Source organism: Phoenix dactylifera, chromosome 3, assembly GCF_051530095.1.
Source record: "Phoenix dactylifera cultivar Ajwa chromosome 3, Ajwa_hap1_PhDact_Kaust_v1.1, whole genome shotgun sequence".
Lineage (NCBI taxonomy): Eukaryota > Viridiplantae > Streptophyta > Magnoliopsida > Arecales > Arecaceae > Phoenix > Phoenix dactylifera.
In genome coordinates, this window is record NC_143192.1 from 33,237,165 (window position 1) to 33,255,383 (window position 18,219).

At 38.8% G+C, this 18,219-nt stretch overlaps 1 pseudogene across 1 annotated transcript; it reads left to right on the forward strand.

Annotated features, from left to right (window-relative positions):
* Nucleotides 1–3,317: 3,317 nt before the first annotated feature.
* LOC148714330 (nucleolar GTP-binding protein 1 pseudogene) lies at nucleotides 3,318–6,803 on the forward strand (annotated as a pseudogene). Its single transcript, XR_016399841.1, has 2 exons — nucleotides 3,318–6,335; nucleotides 6,555–6,803. The product of XR_016399841.1 is annotated as a nucleolar GTP-binding protein 1 pseudogene (transcript).
* Nucleotides 6,804–18,219: the final 11,416 nt, after the last annotated feature.

Here is an 18,219-nt window from a genome sequence, read left to right on the forward strand (position 1 = left end):
TCCTTCGCCCGTTCGGCCGTTCGCCGTCGGCCGTCCTTCGCCCGTTCGGCCGTTCGCCGTCGGCCGTCCTTCGCTCGTTCTGTCGTTCGCCTTCGCCCGTTCGGCCGTTTGTCGTCAGCTCTTCCTTCTCAGTTCTCACTCCTTCCCGTCGCCGCCGTTGGCACTCGGCCGAAGTCCGAAGACAGTTCTCTTCTTGGCTTGGCGGCCGGTGCCTCAGCCCTCCGCCCTCTCTGGCTCTCCAGCAGTCCAGCCTCTAAGTGAGCTTCTAAGTTCCGACTTTTGGTTTTTTTTTTTGACTTCCGAACCGATTGATTAAACGAGCAAGGGGGTTTTTAAATGACTAAGTCACTAAACGAGCAAGGGGAGTTCCGACTTCCCCTTTTTTTTAACTTCCGATTGATTAAACGAGCAAGGGGAGTTCCGACTTGCTGTTTGATTTTTCATTGCTAATCAAGTAATCAACAAGTCATTAATGACTTGTCACGACCCCCGTCCTAATCCGGCGGACCGCCGCGACGGTCCTAGGGTGCAGGTAGGCATAAGGCCACCAGCCACCGCGTAGAATCCTATTACCTATCAATCATCAATAAATTCTGAAAATTTTGGCATGATGCATGCACAAAATGATCACCTTTCCTATATTGACCTGTTAGGATTATCTCAATACATACAACAACACTACTTGTTAGAGCCGTAATCACATAATCTGTCACATAATGAACCTGGACAATATTATATCAATTCATCATTACAGGCATATAACTTATTTGTATAAAAATCTGGTTCCCATTCCATCCATGGTCAAACCCATATCTACAACAAGATCTATGTCTATAACTGTACACTATATAACTGAGGGTTTATAATACATCAAATATATAAACCTTTACTCTACACTATACTATGCTATGGGGCGGCACAGATAGCAGGCAACCACTAATCCTGCTCCTCTCTATATATCAGCTGGCCTGCAACAAAAATATCAACTGGGGAGTGAGTATATAAATACTTAGTGAGTGGAGTGGAGAGTACTATGCATATGAGACAGAATATAATCATGGCTCGAGATGAAATCTCAAGAGCGTATGAATGGTGATGAATAGCAAGATGAACATGAACTCAACATAAAGAATATGGAGTAAATCATCAATATGACCATAATCAATATCAACTCATCTGAAGCACATATGGAATAATCAAGTAAACATATATGCTACTCATGAATATGCTTAACAGATCATAATGCTGGAACATACAAATCGGGTGTCAATATGCGAAGTCATCACTAGACAGCTGTCGGGAGGTGGGTCTTACGCCCTAGGTGAACCACAACAACTTCCTACTGTCACATGCATATGCAGGATAAGACACCATACTGATAAAATAAATGCTGGCCAGTATTCAGAACATAAATCCATAGAAACATCTCACATCTGTATACTAAACGGCACCTCGCGGGGTCTTATTTTGCCCGGCGGCAAGCTATATATAAGTCGCAGGACCGGCCAATCCTCGCCTAGGGCCGTGTCCCCCCTAGGAAGGGACTGGGCTCCGCCCACGTAGAAGGCTACTATATGCACACAGGCCGATGTCTAACCCTATCGACTATAGGTGTCCTGTAGATACTGCCAAGCCATGCATAAATAACATAATGCACCCTCCCAATACTATACTAAAAAAGAGCATAATCAAGACTACCACTCACTCGACCACAACCCAATCATAAATTAACATCAGGGTTGGGAGTGAGGGGTCAAGGGAGTACGATGCAACTCAATATATCACTGAAAAGGCTCTACAAATCTTTGAAATAGAGGAAATGAAATCAATTTACAAAAGAAATCATTTTACAATTTGGAACCAATTTGACTACTCTTCTACTCCTTGTAATTCCTCTCAATGTTCCCTCAAATGCATGTACAAATTAATCAAGCATGGAGAAACAAGATTATAGATGAATCTACTACAATATCAATCAATATGCACAAGTGGAATCAATTCACACTTGGCGACATTCATGAAAATGAATTAAGAATGTTCATGGTGCAAAGTACATGACTCCCACTCACTTGCCAATCCGGCACGGTCCTGATACACCTCCAAAAATCTACAATAGGCAGTGGGAGACTTCTTCCTCTTGTTTTCTAGCTCCTTGTCCAACTGTGACATGCATTAATTATACATTCAGTCTTGTATCAAGGACTCATAATCTATGTATCAACCATAAACATAGAAAACTTTAATTGACTCAACTTCCCCCTTCTCTAAATCTTTTCTTTTCTTTCTTTTTTTTTTAATTAATTAACTCACCATTTATGTGTATTAGGGACTCCCTTGCATGAGTACAAGGTTCCCCTTAGCCTAATTTAGGCTTAATACCCTATTATGGCATGAAATTTCTTATTTTTCCATTCGGATAAACAGTAATCCGGACCGACAGCGGGTTATTTCATTCCGGTTTTGGTCCACTTTTCAAACTCCAAATTTTGTGAAATTTTTACCTAACATTCTACACTCATGGAGGATTCCAAAGAGGTAAGATGCATTACTATCGGAGGCCGATTGACCCCCGAAACAATTCACCGAAGTTGGGACTTCGACATAGTTTTTCCGCAGTGCCGGAAAAACTTGTCGAAATCCGATTTCCTCTCCTTTAACCACTTCTATCTAACCTCTCAAAACCAAATTCACTCTTTGTATAGCTTAATTTATTTAGAATACTAGGTAGGAACGGGTATTTACCTTTTTTTTCGGAAAATCGAGGTATTTGCGTGGAGGGGAAGGAGACCTACACTTTTTCCTTCAGCTGACAGCGCAACCGGAGCTTCCTTCCCTTCTCTTCTTTCTTCTTCTTCTTCTTCTCTCTGTGTTTCTCCCTCTCTGTTTAAAATCCAACGCCTCAGACCTCCCTCTCCTTCTCTGTTTCATTCCACTGACACAGCACACTCAAACCCCCTAATTAAGTCACATCAAGCACTATTCACCCTTTGTTTAATATTATTAAATTTTCATTTTGCCCCTAACACTTCAACATATCTACTGTTATGCCATTAACTTTTGATTCCTTTCAATTTTGCCTCTTATATCAATTTTAAAGGACTATTCTATCCTTTTTTATATAAAATTTTTTTTGGAGTTATTACATGACTAAACAATATACTGATAGGATATGAGTATATGACATATGAGGATATGATCAATTGGTCATTTTACTTATTCCGTACTTTTGGGTGATAAAAATTAGAGGAATAGATGATAGATCAAACTTTCAATATAGTATTGGTGGAAGTTGTTAGAAGGATTTTAAAATGCTTCTGTTGACAATGCATCTCAAAAAGCTAAATGAATTATTTTTAAATAAATTTTTAAAGTATTTTACACTTATTAAAACTTTTTATTATATTTTAAAGAAAGGCTTCTCTTAGTGAATTCCTCCAAATGCATTGTGCCGGCCCTGCATTAGTTTGATCTTTGGTTCTGACCTTTGCAAGAACCAACGTTGGCAGCATCTTGGAACATGATTACCATTCTACATCCAGTCCACACAGTGACCTTTTGGTCGAGCATCCTCATGCAAAAATGGTGTCATACACGTCTGCCAAAAAATGTCATATTATAATGTCTTATGATACACATTATAGATCTCAGAGACCACACTATCTTAACTTTTGTATGGATCATGATGTGAAGTCTAATGTGAAACATGTTTTTGTTATGATTCGATTACAGTAGTCAACTATTAATCAATTGATTAAATGATGAAGAATGATGATTCTACTCTATTATTGTTCTTTATGTCTAAGTCAATGTATGATGTATCGTACCGAACTGGACGGTACCAGTACCGGTGGCGTACTGACCCTTAGTACGCCCGACGTACTGCGTATCGTACTAACACCATGCTAGTGTGGCACAGGTACGGGGTCCGGTATCGGTACAGCAAACCTTGCTCTAAGTTCAAAGCTTTCCGTTGTGAATTTCTGGAGGATTCAACTATTGGCTAGGATAGTTAGCAAAGTACAACATACTCACACATAGGATATGTACAATTGACATGAATTTGACAGACTAGTCTCACTGTTTATGCGTATATTTTACTCATATTGCTTAAAGGATAAATAGATATAACAATTTACCTCACCTTCTTAATAATCTAAAGTTAGCTATGGCTTCCATGAAACCTATAGTTGTATTTCAATTTCTGTATTTCTTTCTTCAGATATTTTTCTTCTGTTTATTAACTTCTCAACTAAATGCAATTTCAGAAATAATCCAGGTTTCTGGATAAGTATTGATAAGATGGTTCAATACTTCAAGAACATCACGGTTGTGCCATCTGAGAAAGACTTCATCAACATTAACCTTTCGTGCACTCAGCGCCAGACTCCAACAGTAGTCCATAAGGGATGCAGCATCTCCCGCCTTCGTAGCTTCTACATGCGGAAGGTGCAATTCACCCAGCAGAACTTCCATGAGAAGCTCTCTACCATAATTAATGAGTTCCCTCGATTGGATGACATCCACCCATTCTACGGTGATCTCCTCCATGTCCTCTACAACAGAGATCACTACAAGCTTGCCCTAGGCCAGGTCAACACAGCTAGCAACATCATTGCAAGGGTTGCAAAAGAATATGTAAGGTTGCTCAAGTATGGGGACTCCTTGTACCATTGCAAATGCTTGAAGGTTGCTGGTCTTGGTCGCATGTGCACTGTTATAAAGCGCATTGGTCCAAGCTTGGCTTACTTAGAGCAAATACGTCAGCACATGGCCAGGCTCCCTTCTATTGACCCCAATGCTCATACTGTTCTGATCTGTGGGTTCCCGAATGTTGGAAAGAGCTCTTTTATAAATAAGATCACCAGGGCTGATGTGGATGGATGTCCAGCCATATGCCTTCCCAACCAAGTCCTTGTTTGTTGGTCACACAGATTACAAGTATCTCCCTTACCAAGTAATTGACACTCCTGGGATTCTTGACCGACCATTTGAGGACAGAAACATTATAGAGATGTGCAGCATCACGGCATTGGCACATGTAAGGACTGCTGTGCTATTCTTCTTGGACATTTCAGGCTCCTGTGGATATGGCATTGCCCAGCAGGCAGCACTCTTTCACCGCATCAAGTTATTGTTCATCAATAAACCACTAATTATTGTTTGCAATAAGATTGATCTGCAGCCTCTGGAAGGGCTTCTGATGATGACATGAAGTTGGTAATGGAGATGAAGGCTGAGGCAATTAAAACTGTGATGGCCCATGGTGGTGAGCCTAGTGATGAGAGTGTCTTGCTGACTATGAGTGCTTTGACTGATGACGGAGTAATAGCTGTGAAGAATGCTGCTTGCGAGAGGCTTCTGAATCAGAGGGTAGAGATGAAGATGAAATCAAATAAGATCAATGATTGTTTGAATCGGTTTCATGTTGCAATTCCAAAGCCTCGAGACACTAAAGAGCGGCCTCCTTGCATTCCTCAGGCTGTCTTGGAAGCCAGGGCAAAGGCTAATGTGGAGAAGGAAAAGCGGAAGCTTGAGAAAGATCTGGAAAATGAGAATGGTGGAGCTGGTGTTTATTCTGCTAACCTAAGGAAGCATTATATTTTGGCCAATGATGAGTGGAAGGAGGACATAATGCCAGAGATTTTGGATGGGCACAATGTGCATGATTTTGTTGATGCAGATATTATACAGAGGTTGGAAGAGTTGGATGGGGAACAGGGGCTTCATCTAGAAGAAGAGGCAGAGGAAAAATATTTTGAGATTGATGGGAAAGAGTTGACCCTTGAGGAGCAAGAAGCTTTGGCTGAAATTAGAAAGAAGAAGAGTTTGCTAAAGAAGGAGCATAAAATGAAGAAGAGCACTGCTGAGCGCCATCCTGTAGTGCCGAGAAAATTTGACAAAGACAGGAAATTCACATCTGAGAGAATGGGAAGGCAGTTGTCTGCTTTGGGGTTGGACCCCACTGCAGCTATTAATCATGCTTGGAGCAGATCTGTCTCTAGAAGAGGTCGAAAACCCGAGGGGTCACTGGCTAGAGAAGTTGAATATGGAGATGCTATGGATATCGATGGTGAACAATTCAGCAAGAAACTGCGGACAAGATCGAGAGCAAGGTCAAAGTCAAGGTCCAAATCACAACCACCTGGTGAAGTCACACCTGGAGGATTCAAGGAATCTTCTCAGAAACTCAAGGCACTTAAGATAGCAAAAAAGTCTGTGAAGATAAGGAATAAGGCTGCTCGCCGGGGAGAGGCTGATAGAGTCATTCCTAACTTGAAGCCGAAGCATTTATTCTCTGGGAAATGCTCAATTGGAAAGACTAGCAGGCCGTAGAGGTATGCAAATGATTTACATCAAATCTCTGATTTCCTGCTTGTGGGGCTTCTACTTGGCAGGGAGTCAGGCTGGACAAACTAATTTTAGTCAAGCCAATCAAACTGAGCTTTACCTATGTCCAAACCCTGCCAATTAACAATTCTACCTGCATGCATTTGTTCTATGATGAAAAGTCATTTTTTATTATTCTTGTTGAGCAAAAGCTTTGTTGCTTGCAGGTGCTCATTTCCATTGCAAGTTTGCGACGCAGAATCATGTTTATGCAAAGCAAAATGTGTTTACTCATTCTTTAGGGCGATATCTATATTTAATGGACTCTTTGATGCGGTTGAAGTGGGCTTTTTTAGCATCCGAAGATGTTAAGAGCAGATGTTTTCTTTTTTGTCTTCTTTCTTTCTTTAAAAAAAGAAAAATCATGATGTCTACTCTCTGGTACTTCATCTTAAGACTCCTTTATACCAAGGTTACTGTCTAGATCTATTACTTGAATGCAAAGTTTTGATCAAAGTTAAACAGTCAATTATCATTATCATGCATGATGTCGATTATTGGTCTGTTCGAGTATTGGTGGCTTTTGCAGACAGATGCCTCACTCTTTTGCAGTTGGCCTTTTCTATTATGGTGTAAAATCAAGGATTTCGACATCCGTCTTTCTTGATTCTTTTTTGATTGTTGTGATGTTCTCATTCAAGCAGCAAAATGGTTGAGAAACAACTGTGCAATGAATAAAATTGTGGTATCAGTTTCATCTCGCCACTGCTCTAGGCTGATGTGTTCAAAAGTTTTCTCTATTTGCTTCATAGTTTTTCAACTTCCAATTACTGGTAGCATATCCAGTAGGAATGGTTCTGCATGGCCAGAATGCAAGGTGTGGTTCAGGGACCAGGGCTCCAGAAATGGTTCCCATCAAGAAATTATGAGATGCCGGATTGGAGTTGATTAGAGATTGCCTTCCTGCAATTTGCAGTCTTCCATTTCAAGCAAAAGTTTTTGGTTGGATTTGCACATGGCAACCAGTCTCACTGGATCTGAATCTAGGTACAATAAGTTTTGGATCCCATTGGGACCCATGGCTTTATATTGTAGGATCCAAGGGGATTGCTTTAGCACTGCAGCTCTTTCAAGATTTGTGTGCTATTGATAATGGTGGCACTGCTCTATCAATGATTCCTTAGAGGTGTTGCTAATTTATATGAACCTTACTGACTTCTGAATTCCAGTCTAAAGATCCTAGAATGTGATCAAAACCTGTCCAATAACACTGCTGGATGCTTATTTTTTTAACTTACGAATGAAATTTGTCATCTTGAATGAGATCTTCAATGGTGTTGGGTGAGTTTCATTGCCTGACTAATGTTTGGCTGCTAGTAATCTTGTGATGAGATCATTGCTAGTAATACTTCATGGGCTGCAGGATTTCTTTATTTCGAATAATGCAAAAACCTAGAACTCGATAGTACAGTCACCCTGCTGGTAAAAATTTTGATGGTGGTTGTACCAGGATGGGCATAATACATTGATGTAATGGTATGCTGCATAATACATCATTTAGTGGAAAATGCTGAAGGTCAGGGATTCATTCCCCATGTACTACACCAATCTCCAACTCCCACATACATTATTCTGGGAACTGAGCAGGATGGGCCCAGGAGGTGGAATTGGATCTCTCCAATCCAGGCCCAGTACAGCCCACAGGCCATTCCACACAATTTTATCAGGAGCTAATTTTAGACCTATTGGAGCTCAGCCAACCATACATGCTTAGTATGGTTGCAGACTTGATATTTGTACATCTTGTATCGAGACCACCACCAGGTAACTAACTTCAGTTTACTCCCAGGAAGATGTTTATTTTATAATCAGCTTGCTTCAGCCCTAATATATAATCAGATCAGATTCAGGTTGAAGGTTTCTTGGCCCTCGCCGAACTCACTTTCGATAATTGGCTACTGCTCGTTCAGGTTGAGAGGTTGTCGGCTCGATCCGAATTCAATTCAATGCATGGCCAGCCCTAGTTTGTGGGGTATTGTCTCACCAGATAAACAGTATGTTGCTTTTTCACCAAGTAGGTAGCTCATGTTGTTTGCTATCATGTTACATGGGGTTGCACCCTTTCACTAGCCACTTTGGACCCTTTGGCAACAAAGTTTTTTGTTTTAATTTATTGGTGGCTGACCCATTGGCAACAAAGTTGGTTGGTTGGCACCCTTATAGAGATCATAAATAAGCCTATCTGGGTGAGGTCCTAACCCACAAAACTGGTTGGTTTCTTCCTTTTATGATGATGTTCCATGTTACTGAAGGAGGAAGTGTTACTATTGGGACCAGCAACCTTAGAAACGTGCCTTGTGGATGTCTTCTTGGAAGAATGTTGTGGCCTCCTCCCTTAAGGGAATCCCTACTGAAAAAAAAAAAAAAATTATGGCTGGTAGGAGATCCCACCTATATGTAAGTGGTTGGTCATGTCTGAAGCTTAAATCTAGGATTTTTCAACCTTTATTTGAGGTGAAATCTTGAAACAACATTGCTTTAAGACTCAAACTCCGGACCATCCGGCTGTAAGCAGATAACTGTAACCACCAAGCTAATACTTAGATCATTAACTTCAGCAACAATAATAAATAGGCTCAAGATAGGCATAAGAATAACAAAATTGGTCCTTATGGTTGCCCATTGGTATACCTATAGGCAAACACTTTACTGGTCATGGTGCACACACAAATATATATAGTTGTTAAAAACTTTAGTTACCCAATACTTTAATTAATTATTACAAATTTTTAAAATTAGAATTGATCTATGAATTTTGTAAGAAAATGGTTATTACGAGTGAAAGGTTGCATAACATTCAATCAATAATGATGAAGAATTTTTTGGATCATGAGTTGGTAAGGGTAGGAAAAGGCTAGGATTGGTGGACTAAAAGATGGAGAGGAATTCAACGGCATGCTTAGGAGAGTGCACTGAGATAGATTTAGGGGTGGTGATACCTTTTAATGGAGATAAATAGAGATATTATGGGAATTTAAAATCTGTAAAGCATTTTAAAACATTGTTATATATCGAAATATGATGTTTGGAATGTGTTGGATGATTCAAGTGCAAGAAATATTTTATGGATAATTTTGATCTCGTCAGCCATTTCTATGCTATGAGTGCTGATGAGCAGGCGTTTACAAATAGTTTAGATTATATACAGATAGATAAATACTTAAATCTTTAGTTAGTTTGCCTTCTCTCTTCTCACTCTCCTAAAGGGAAATAATATGGAGTGAAAGCTAAAAGAAGGAATGGACCTATTCTATTTACTTTTTGGACGCATTGGCATTGTTGTAATACAAAGTGAAGTGTCGGCTTTTAATACATAAAGATGATTGAGAAGAGTCAACTTCTACTGTGGCTCTGGGGAGCTTCTTGTTTCTGAATACCAGGGGCCTAGAATAAGGCAACGAGCAAATGTTTCAAATAGACATAAACAATAGGAAGGCTTTGTTGCATATATTTGTTAATCATACTTAATTAGTTGATCTGCTTTTTATTAGAATTGCCTCTAGATTAAATACTTGTGGAACAATAAACAAGCAAACTAAAGGTTTAAACCCAAATTCTCCTATATAGTGATCCCCATGTGTCTCTAGTTTTTTTTAGATGTTATTTTCTCTGTTAGAAGTTAAATCAAGTGTGATAATGTTTAAATGAGGAACGAGCACCTTATCTTAGAATGCATGCATGTGCAAGAAGTTGGATTTTATTGAGGACCAGGTATATATAAGGTTTAGTCTTATATGGAATAATAGTGGGAATTAGAATGATTGATATGTAGATGATTGAGCCCAAAATATAATATGATAAACTTTTAAGTTGAATTGGGTTCCCACATGCATCTCTAATTCTTCTGATATTAGAACTTCCCGTCTTCCTTATAAGTGGTATCAGAGCCAACGATTACTACATAGAAACTCTACACCAATTTGATGCAATTTGGAAATGACCATTACGATTTGGTTCGACTACCTTTTAACATTAGTTAGACCTAGTATAGCTTGCAAACAACATTTGTTATTAACTAACGAAGCTTTTGCATCATACTAATTGTTCTACTATCACCGAAAAGGAAACAAAAGAAGGAAGAGTTACACTAATTATTTTATGGTTTAATGGGTTAACTATATGATCATCCATAATAACATGCTATCATATGCTTCAAACATTTCCGGGACCCTAATTTGACCAATGTAAACTCATTATGATATATCAAAGCCACTTTGGATTCTCAAGTATTTGTTTTTTTGTTTGATGCAAAGGGAGGCGATTCTTTAAGCATTTGTGGCTTGAGCCACAAGCGTCTCCATGCTTCCTCTCTACAGCTAGATCCATGCACCCTCGTATTTAATGACTCCACTAAGTGGTCAAGAGCGTGACTTTCTCCCCTAAAGTGGCTCTTGTCATGGTCCATATATAATCCTCCAAGATTCTGCTAATTAACTTAAGAAAATTCCAACAAAGCAATAGATCATCTCCCAATTATCTTTTGGCTTCTAGGGAGTGGGCGTGTTGTTAAAATCATAGAGGGTGATGGGTGGTAAGGGAACAACGTGCATGGATGAATTCGGAGTGGTTTGTGATTAACAACTAAGCCACCATGAGGAGGCCAAAATCCATGACCTAGCTAACCTTTATCTCTTTCATTCCACAAGATCGATTGGACCTGCCAAGTTTGCACCTATTTCTCTAAGTGAAGATGCCTCTAAGGTTTTTGATCCAGGATGGTGACATTCTCATTATATTTGTCCAAAAAGAATCGATTCATTTCACGATTGAGATGGTTTAACTTCATGAACACTGAGTATTTTTTGGTACAATAACTTTTAATTAGGAACATTTGCATCCATGCCCTTGTGCTATTGGCGTAATCATGAATAATGTTACATTTATGTTAGAGTTGGATCATATACTATATACTTTGATATCAATGGAAATCCATCCAATTTTAAGATCTAGAGTATTGAATATGATCTACAATCAAAAAACTGTCTAGAAAACAAAAATTAGGTATTTTGCTGGTGCTTAACCTAACCAAAAACCTAAGTATCAAGTTTAAAAATACTATGACGTGATCTTGAACCTAAGCATCAAAATGGTCATAACACATCATTGATGAGGCAATTACTTATGTCCACACTAAGGAAAGCATTCATTCCAATGGTACTCAAACATGGAATCTCCTCCAAATGGAGGATGAAGAGCAACAATTATGCTTTTATCTTGTTTGTTCTATCGTATGTTTCCATTCATTGATTAATTGTCTCGAACTCACTAGTCAAGTGTAATCACTAATCACGCTTATTCTATGCTTGTTCGATCCATTGCCCTTAGAAATGACAATGTTGGCGAATCAATTCCAACTAGCACAACAATTTGAAGATTACGGATATTTTTTCCCCATCTTGCAAAAATAATGCTAATACAATAAAACTTCTACTTCGATCCAAAATTCTACCATTTTAACTCAGAATCCCCTCCTGTGCATGTTTTGAACCATAAAAGAGCTGTAGATAGCCACCAAATCATCCATCTGGATGATGAACGGCTATCACTCATCCTCTCGATGCGCTCAATGTCCAAGATGAACGATGTAGCGACTATCTAGAATTGTAAAAACTTCTGCGGTGCAAAAAAACACCATGCATAGGATCCAAACTCTATCATTCTAGCCATCAGGCTATCTCAATATATCAAGACAAAAGTATCCCACTCCGGATTAATCCTAAAGTCTATAATCTAGTCATAATATCTATTTGTAGCTACACTGCAAGTTGTTATAACATATCCACTAGCTGAACCAAATGTCCTGCACCCTCATCCTCTTCAGCCAAGTTGCAAAACCCACTTGCAGCTATGATGGCAACCATTCGATACATGCTTAAAAGATTCAAGTGGACCCATCGTGAATAAGGCATATGCATGCTATATGTGACAAGATATATGGAAGCTTCAATTATGAACTTTGTACTAATAATAATGAAGAAGATGATGATATTAACTTTTGTTAGTAGGAGCAAATTTGTTCCAAAGTCTAAACGGAATGAATGCAAGACAATCCTCCTAATTGTAGAAAATCCACGCAAGCAGGAAAACCCCTTAGCCCTATATATTAACCCGGTTTGGATACCTATTTAGGCATGCTGTACTAGAGATTAAATTTATAATAGCCATAGAAATTAATGAAAAAATTAAATTGTCATTGACAGAAACTAAAATGGCAGTCAACTCAGACGATAAGCCCTAACTTTTCCAAAGAAAAACAGCCCTCAGCCTAAAAAAAAAAAAAAAAAAAGACCGAAAGAGGAAACAGAAAAAAAATTTAGTTGGATCAGGTCCACCACTGATGGAATGGTTCAACCAGAAAGCAGCATGGAGGAACATGCCCATGTAGCTCTCTTTTTCATTCTCTTTCTTCTTTGTTCGTGTTTGTGCCTGTTTCTTTCTGGTTTGACTGGTTCACCGCTGAGCTGATGGATTTGATTCAACAAATAAATTTTTTTTTAAGAGAGAGAGAGAGAGAGAGAGAGAGAGAGAGAGAGTATTAAAAAGAGAGTCTCCCGCGGCGACTCATCATTGGCTGGCATTCCACTCACATAGGAGTAACACCAACGAAACAAGGGATTAAAGAGTGGTCAGGGGACAAAGTGAAGGGGAAGTGAAGATGAGCGACAGCTGACCATGCTCAACCCCACTTCCTTGCTTTCTTTAATCCGAGTTCTCTTTCAAGTCTTCAGGCAGACGACCATATGCCGAACAAAAAGCTGGCCATTCTTCTCTAATCATATCCTCTACTCTCCTTTCCATGAACTTCTTTTTGGTGGCATTCTTCGGATTTAATAATCTCACATCTGTGTAGTTTGGTATACTGGAATTAATATCAGTACACAAAAGCTTAACAGATGCATAAAATGATATTACAGATGACCTTTTTCCACTTAATTTGCTTTGTTCATATGCTGCACTTCTTAGAAGATGGCCAAGGTATATTATAATTCAGTGAGATCATGAGCAGTGGTGAAGGTGAGATTCCAACTCCGAATGCTTGCTGGCGCCGAAACCCTATGAGCCAGTGATTTTATCAACCAAACTAGTCGGTGCCTTTAGATGCATTTCTATAATGCATGCCTTGCATGTTGGCAAGAAATTAAATCATGGCTTAGATTTCTGAAGTGGAAATCCTTAATTTTAAGGAACAATTTGTCGATCATGCTTTCTCTATTATCATGATTTTTCATGTACTATCTTAAACATCATCTAGAAAGTGCAGTTCCATGTGGGTTTTTATATCAAGCCTGACATACATTGTGAACCCATTTAATTGCTAGTTTCTTAATTAGATTGGTTTTTTTTGGGACAGAAAAATGTAAGGTGAAAAAAAAAAAAGAAATGATAGATCATTGATGTTATTCCACTAGGGTTCCTTTTAGGCTCGGGAACCACCTAGGATTGATCGTTGATGTTATTCCACTTGCCCTATTAGGCTGCATTCTCTCATGGCAGCTTGATGAAACCCAGGATTTGAAGGAACTCTGATACAAGAAGCCACGTCCGTGAGACATGTCAACCGAGTGAGTAATCATCTCCTAACTTAATTTGATTGTGAGATCTCACTACCAAAGTCGATCCATATCCCCAAGAGCACTGACCCCTATCTCAACAAGGTGAAAAAGGGGGGAGAAAAGTGCACCAAGATTCCTCTGAGAGTAGCTACAAGGAAGCAAAGGATCGTGTCTTAAACTATTTTTGGCACCTAGGAGGAAGAAGCCTAGCTAAAATCTCATGGAGTGATGGGTAGCGGGGGGACAAGGTGCATGGATGCGAAGCAATGGAGGACGACTGACCAAGCACACTCCTTTGTCCCCATGCAGACAAGCACATGAACACCAAAAGGCCAGCTTTCCTGCCTCATGACATGGGTCCGGGAACATCTCTTTTGTTTGTCTTCTTCATCTAGTAAATATTTATGGTCTTGTATACCGGTTATATATATATATATATATATATATATATATATATGCCTGCAAGGTTCATTATTTGCTCTTCAAAAAAAAAAGCTACCAATTTGGATTTTAGAATTCTTAGGTATATATAAAAAAAGAAGATAAGTGGTACAAACTTAAAGTAGCAAATGCGAACATGAGAGAATTGCTGGTTTTCAGGCACTTTATAGAAGATAATGTGTTTATTTAGAAATATCTTTTGCAGAAACTCAGACAGAATGCCCTCGGCCCGATGAAAAGATTGTCTCAGTAATGCGATTCTCCATGCAGGTCAAGACATCCATATACTGGGCTATCACTTTAGAAAAAAGATATGCATTGTCCCCCACAACAAATAAACCATCAATCTCAAAGGCATAAAAATGATTTAGTGCGGGAGTGGTTTACATAAAACACAAGGGAGAAAAAGATAAGTTAGTAAAGACCAAGAGAGGTGATAATCCAAATTGATGATAAACATAGCAGAATTATGATAAAGAACGATCTGGTGTACTCAGCTCAACACATGCACGCGGACTTATGAAATGGTTCTTATTGTCAACTGAAGGTTTAATCCTTTGTATTCCTTCTCCCAAAAACAATCAACTGGTCTATGTGAAAGACAAATTTGTCCACAGGAATTGAAGTTTTGAGCATAGGAGATTGAGCCTTCTAAAGAAACAAGGAAGAGGAGGAATATAAGGTTTTCCTGTTCTTAAACCACGAGAGGCTTTCATGGGGATAAGGGAGGCTATTGTACTATATGATTGAATAGCAGATAATATTAGTTTGTTGTATCAGTTTATCTGTTGCTGGATCCAAGTCTTCTAAGAAAGCCTCGGGAATGCCCTTCAACTATACCATAGGCCTTTATCATATAAATTTTGTTTTTCACTCTCTCCTTTTGTTGGCTGCTGTACCTTTCGGCTCCTGGAGCATATAAAACTAGAATTTATTTCATGATGGTATGTATCTCTCATTACATATTCCAATAAGCATAGATGGTCTAAAATAGGTTAAATTTATAGAGGAAATAGTTCTAATTGGATAATAGAATAGAGATTCAAAGAAAATGAGAGAATCACAATAAAACTTGTGCCAGTATCCACTGTCAAATAGCTGCATCATGCTTTGTGATCATGTGGGTATTCATCTAAAGTTGTTGGCTTGATTAACATGATATCCATCAAGTAGCTAAACCTTGAATGAGAGATCAAACTGCTTATAAATGGCTTGCATCGAATGTCATATGGAATGTCAAGTTAGTAAAGATGCATTTTCTCAGAAAAGGTACCAGTAGCAATTAAGAATCCATGGCCTCAAATTTCATGAGGGTTATCGACCATGGATATATTAGGTCTCTCCAATAATGAAATTAGTCTTATATGCATGCATGGATCTTACAAGAGGACGGAAAGTGAAGAACTGCATGCGTAAACTCCTCTAGAATATATATATTTTTTTAGATACTGAGCACCATCCTACTTATCTCTTGGAAACAATATTGGAATCTTTGACAAGCTCATCAGTACTAAATATGATCTGACTGATACTCGTTTAATAAGTTCAGTTAAATATTGCGTCGCAGTCTACCACTTCCTGTTTATCATTCCTTGCTGCATTTTGCTAAGGCGTGCATAGACTCTGAGAAAAAACTTACTACGGAGTGTTTGATCCTGGTAACTCCATCTTTCAAATCTCTTTCAGTGTGACAGGTACAGCACCAAACAATTTCTTAACATTTTCCTCAATAATTTTACCTATTAATTGTTAAAAACTTACTCTCTATTCATATAATTAGATGCTTTTACTAGCATGCCGCCGCACATGCGTAGCCAAAGCGGATGAGACAACCACATCCTTATCCACAGCACGTGCCACGTTACTGTTTCAATTATCTAGATATTAAGTTATTTTGTCCAAGAAGGCAGCTGCTTCTGTAAATCCACAAGGTACACATGGAAGCAAACTCTTGTCACAGTTCTTCCTATTTGCTGCTTCTATTCTAGCTATCAAATATAGGATCACACACACATGTGGATGTGTGTTTAGTCCCTGTTTAGTTACATATCAGTTATTCATGATGGAGATCTTAAGTATTTATACCGCACTAAAAAATCTAAAATTATACCTTTTCTGGTCATTTTGAATATATAAGGTTTTGGTTTGTTAAAAATAATATAAGAGCAGATCTGACCTATAACTTATGTGGACTAAGAGACACTGCAATACGGATTCATTGAAGCTGACCACGGGCCGATGCTTGATGAGAACATTAAGGCCTAAATGGAAAGAGTATGTCGGAATCCGTGTGGACATGTGTTTAGTCCTACATCGGTTATTTGCTGGATAGGTTTTGTTGGATTGAAAAATTTAAATAATATTTTTTGGTTAGCCATTTTAGTTAAAATTTTGATTTATTATATATATATAATAAATTATTTTAAAAAATAAAACAAAATATATATATAAAAAATATTTTTTTTTTCCTTGGAAACCGAGTGTTGTCTGCATGTATTCGGACGAGACTATCTTTAGATGTCAGCGAAAAAAAATTCTCCTTGCATGCATTTAGTACGACGGCACGCACTTAAGAAGAAGTGACTTCACCTTCTTGTCCACATGTCCCTGACTTACCCTTCCCCTAGAGAAAAAAAAAATGTTACTAAGGGCAGTTGCATTCTCCTGCTAGGGGACAAGCCGCGGCCTACATGGAAAAAAAAGTTTATCTTCAGAGGGAGAAATGGTTCAGAGTTGAAAAGGTACTCCCTTGGAGGATGTGCGAGCGTGGAGAATGGAGTGAGGGGGCAGCGTGGTATGTTCCCCCACTGCGTGGCTCAGGTGCCACTGAATGAATGGCTGGGGAAATTGATCAGGGTCATGGCAGAAACCACGTGGCCTCGAATGGTTGGCATAAAGTAACCATGGAAAAGGTTTGTGCTTGCGTGCGTGCAAGGCTTCGTGCTTGTGGTCTTGTACGTGATTGGCTGCATGGCTCGGGGATGACCCATTTCATGCTCACATGTTAACGCCTTTAGGTTACCCAACCTCGTGGAGACGGTATCACTCAGTTTTTTAGTTCAAAAGATGATAGAGGACCGTAGAGTACATATAGACTAAGGACAATTCTGATCTTTTTTCCTCTTTCTTTGGTGGGTTTGTGCATGTTAGCGAAGCTTGTTCGAATCCACAAAAGGAGATACGGGTTTGTATATGGTGTGTATATATATATATAGGATGAACAACACATCAAATTAATGATGCTCTTACACAAAACCATGCATGGTTTAGAGTTGCAGGTTCTTGCGTAGTAACTATTGCTTGTACGTACAATACGTGAACCTCTACCTTGAATCATAGATAGATATGATTCGCATGGTTTAAAAGGATCACCTAGCTAAATGGTGCCACATGGTGGCGCGTCTCACTCGCACATCCATCAATATAAGAGACATGTAGGTGATGAAGGAAAAAGAAATTTAGATGCCAAGTGGAGAGGTTTGGTTGGGGTGGATATAGGCTTAGTCTTGATTTGATGATTTAGTCAAAGAACGAGCTGCACCATGTTAATCATTCTGTCATTGAAACTGGTTACCAAATTATGTTAGCTGTTGGTTTAGATGTATGTATTTAATTAGTTGAGAGCGAGGTCGCCCGTGCTTCGTAGGCACATGGGCTTCATCAAAGCAAGACTAAACAGGAAGCAAGGATTAAACAGGAAGGTTTAATGATTATGCATAACATTAGAATTGATTTAAGATATGTCTCAGAAAGAAAGGAGAAAAAAATTAAGACGAATTAGATCAACGTGTATATGAAAGGTATAAATACTTTAATTCTAGACCCTAATTGCTTTAAG